The following is a 4,843-nucleotide window of genomic DNA, read 5'->3' as shown; positions in this document are numbered from 1 at the left end:
AATCCGCTTGCAGGAGATTCGCGGGTGTTTCGATTGGACTTACCTCCCGTACCAGACGGGGGATGAACCGTTGTCGTCGACTCGGGCCACGACTCCTATGCCGTGTGCGAACCCGAGGGGCCGAGACGATATAGTAATCGTCGTCCTTCCCTGCACACAGTTTATATAATAATAATTTTTTTTTTTTTAATAATAATACCCTTCCGTAGGGTTAAAAAAATAAAGTCCAATTTTTAAAGTCCAAAGTCCAAAATAAATAAATAAAAAATTACAGTTTTCCTCACACACTCTAAAAAAAATTAAAAATTAAAAATTAAATCCTAAAATTGTCCTTTTTTCTTCTCTTTTCGCTTTTCGCTTTAAGCTTTTTCCTCTCCAAGTCCTTAGTGCTCCACTTCGAACCTGTAAATCAAAGACAAAAAGACAAAGTAAAAAGGAACAAATAATAAAAAAAAAAAAACCTAAAAATTCTACCTAAGCACAAATCCGCGTCGGCGGCGCCATTTTGATAAAAGATTTTTTGGTGGTTGTAGTAATGATGATAAGGGGTATCGTTCAAACTCGAACTTGTGAAGGTAATGGATTTTTAGATTTAAAAATATATATACAAATATTGACAAATTGGTAGAGAGGTACTGGGACTAATGATTCGGCCAATCTTCATAACATAAGGCTTAATGATTTATTCTCAACAATAATAGCTCAAAACATATATGGACTCTTATTTTGCCAAAGTCGATTCTCAAAACATTGGTTGTAAATGTTAAGCATGGAACATCAAATCACCTAAGCTAAGCATGACCCATCTAATCAAATAACACCCAATTTAATCAAATCATATTTCAATTAATTTTTAATGCAAAAGTCTTAAAAAGAATTAATAAAATTACCCATTTATGAAGCTCGGCCTCCTCCGTCGCCCCAGTGTTGGGGTTTAACTCATCATAGTAAAAATTCTCTCAAAATAATTCATTGATGCTCAAAAGTGTTTTACAATGAAGAGAAATACAAGAAATTGATGTAAAACAGAACTATGCGACCCACAGAAGACGTCCAGAATCAACGACAGAGCTGAGTTGCTGTTGTCGTTGAAGAACTACGACCCACAATCGACAGTCGATGTTTCTGTTGATAAACGACTGCTTCTGAGAGTCCGTTCTTCGTGTTCTTCAGGCGTGTTAATGGCAGCAGCAGCAGCAGCAGGTAACTTCTCTGCAACTCCTCCTGCGCCTCTCTGATCGCCTCCAAACCTCCCCAAACTCTCGACAAAACCTTTTCTAACTTCTCTACACCTCTTATATACTTCACAGCTCAAAGAAATCCCGATAGAATCTCTTTTTTTTTCTTCTCTGCCGTTGAAACAATAATCACCTCTGTCAGTGTTTGTACGCGTCTGTTAGCTATAAAATAGCCACCAAACTCTTCCTATGACTTGAACATGACCAAATACATGATTATCCAGCGTAAAACTCTCCCAAAATCTCCACAAAATCTTTGAAAGTGCACAACAGGACACGTCTCTCTGTTTTAACTTTGATTGCTTCTCCCGGATATTCTAGCCCAATTAAGCCCATGAAATCATCCATACTAGAATTGTATATCCATATCACGTCCATCCCATGAGAATCAGTGATTGAATCTCATTAAAACTCGTCCGAAAATCCAACCCTAAATCTGTCTGGTGAAAGGAAATTTTCCCGCCAAAATTTGTTTTCAAACGGTGAAGGTGACCTCCCCCTTATCCAGTTCTGGTGTCCCTTTAGCACATGTCCGAATTGGGTTACCCCTTATCCATAGTGAGAGTCTGAATAACACTTTCCCCTTGGGTGCAAATAGTAATTTTTCTGGGATATTTTCAACACTTTTTCAGGGTTCCTCCGGGGTATTTCTGGGGTGCTTCTGGTACGTTATCTACGGAGGTTCAAATGCCACATTTTGAGCCAATTTCGCCGCAAAAGCTTATTTCTCCAAAAACACCTACAAAGACATAAAATAACCAAATAAGTACAAAATCGAGCACTAACAATATAAACAATTGGGACAAATTAGACACATAAATGCGTCTATCAAATACCCCCAAACTTATTATTTGCTAGTCCCGAGCAAATCAAATAGAAAATAAAATCCTAACTCACTGTCGCAGGCATCGTCGATTGCATTTAGCGTATGCAATAAGCCTTTAAACCCCTAGTGGCCGAGTTATAGTCTCGGGTGGGTTTACCAGAGGTGTACCCACAAAACCTGTACTCCAGACCTTAGCTATCTACGCAGAACCTTGGAAGGCACTAAAGAATCTCCTTGGTTGACATACTTATTGACTACAGGAAGAAGTACCCTGATGCGAAATTCCAATTGCTGTACACGAGTTTGCACTCAAGCATACTAAAATTCATATAAAGTGACAGAGCTCTACTCAGATAGTTGCACAATGGACATCATATTCGGAGTCAAAACTAATCACATGGATAGATCAAGAAGATGGATATAGAAAACATAGATGGTTTTGATGTTTACTAAGTGAACGGCGTTTCCCATATCTGTCTGAAGGCCTCCGCCAAAATGAACCTATCCTAATGGATTGAGATACTAGTCTGACTAATATCAACACACTGGCATATACAAGGGTACCAGTGGTCGATAACCTAACTCTAGGTCAACACAACTGGCATATACAAGGGTACCAGTGGTCGACTTTATTGAATTTATTCCTTTTGGTCAAATGGTCTGGTCTCAATTTTTTTTTTTTTTTTTCATGGTATCTCAATCACTCTAATTCACCCTAGCATTGGTAACAACTTGAATCATGGGCCCCACCTATCACTTAGAGAAACATAGTTTAAAAACAAAATAAAATAAAAATAGAAGTGAAAAGGACTCAACGAGATATGGTGAAACTATCATGTTATTTCTAACACCTGAGCTCTGTGCTTTTATGAATAGACTCTTTAGATGTTTCCATCTAATCAGATTGGTTCCTCAAACTCCTACAACCAAAATGCTTCCATCCACTTAGATTAGTTAGTGCAATCCTAAATAGGCATAAATTTCTAAGCTCTGGAGTTTATTTATTCATACTGCAACTAAAAAGTTTCTCCCATACCCCCAAACTTAAATCTAACATTGTCCTCAATGTTCTAAGATGAAATTAAAAGCATGAACAAGGAGAAACTGTTACCATTTGAAGCAAAAGAGATAAGGAAAGATATTACCGTGTTGCAAGAATATTGGGTTACCTCCCAAGAAGTGCTAAGTTTAAAGTCTTCAGCCAGACTTAGGAAAGGATTAGTCAACTCGAACCATAAAGTAACAGTCGAAATAATTGTGGGTCTTCAAAACGAAAAAGAGCTGACCAGAGGAAACTACAATAACCCAAGAAAGTGAACAAGAATAACATGCCCTTATCTAGTTTCGTGATTAAGATATTTATATCTAATTGCGGTTCAGGTTCTATGAAAGGGTCTAAATAAAATATTTTCCTCGGATGCATTTCCTCATAGGTTGGATCCAAATTATTAGGTCCTAGAGTCTGGAAAAACTCAAATAAGAACTTAGAATCACAAAATAATAATAACCTAAATAACTGAGGATCCTTTAAGTCAATCAGGTTTGACTTATATAATTGACCACAGTGAGAGTAGTGGTCATTCTTAAGCAAATGTGTCGATTCTAATTTCCTAAAGCATTTAGGTTTAGTCTCACAACTTAATATTCGACACATTTGAAATCTATATGTTCCCACATATGGAAGAAAACTATTTGGTGGGAAAACAAAATCAATCTTGGTATTATTGCCTGGGTTAACCACATCAACCAGAGGATGGGTTTCTAACAGTTGAGACTCTTGTTGGATATCATTAGGTTCTGGAAAACGATTATGAAGATAATCTTGTAAGATGGTTGAGGCATTGATGTCAAGTCCCAAGTGAGGGACCTTACTAAGAGTTAAAGCACATGGAGAATGATACTCACCCCCAAACTTAGAGTTTTCGATGTCTCTAGATAGACTGGTCATAACCACCCTAATTTCTAGGTCGGCAATTGATTTTTCTAAGTCAGGTTCATCCTCGCTAATCTCTACGAGTTCATCTAAGACTATTGTTTCTAAATCGTTTGACTCGATCTCAAGATAAACTGGTTCCTCTAAACCATCATCGGTTTCGTAAACAGGACATACTACATCGTCTGAAACGGGGGTATCTCTAGTCAAATCCTCGTCCTTTTGAATAGGTGAATAATTTTTAAAATTATTAGGATCTGAACCAGAAATAATATAATCATTATAAGGCTCAACTGGGGTAACAAATTCCTGATCACTATTCCCACATATTTCAGATTCTTCATCATCACTATCCTCATCATCATGATACAATTTTTGAAATTCAAGAATTCTCAATCTTTGTTCCAAACTACATGGTCTATGTTTATAATATTTCTCATAGATCGTTAGAGGTGATTCCTCAATAAAAGTTGGAGTATCCATATATCGCTGCCCACGCATATATTCACCAAGAGTCATTTCCGAAGACGTCTCTTGATAACGAGAATTTCTAGACATATATTCTCGCAACGTCATCGCAGGTGGCGTCTCCTCAAAAGGATTCATCACCGAAGAAATATAAACTACAGAGGTATTATATACAATCACAAACAAGGCCGACTCGACTCCACCAAAGCAAACCTAAAGATTTCTAGCAAACAAAAAGCATGATGGCTCCACTTAGATTGTTTCTAGACCAGCTTCTATCTTTCGAAAGGGAATTCGTTGCAATTTGAGCAAACCCCTCTGGAATCACTCCGAGTCAAAGTAAGTTGAATTGAGGCGAGGGAAGCTCAGTGGAGCTTT

This window comes from Papaver somniferum, unplaced genomic scaffold, assembly GCF_003573695.1.
Source record: "Papaver somniferum cultivar HN1 unplaced genomic scaffold, ASM357369v1 unplaced-scaffold_107, whole genome shotgun sequence".
NCBI lineage: Eukaryota > Viridiplantae > Streptophyta > Magnoliopsida > Ranunculales > Papaveraceae > Papaver > Papaver somniferum.
This window is presented reverse-complemented; position numbering follows the sequence as displayed.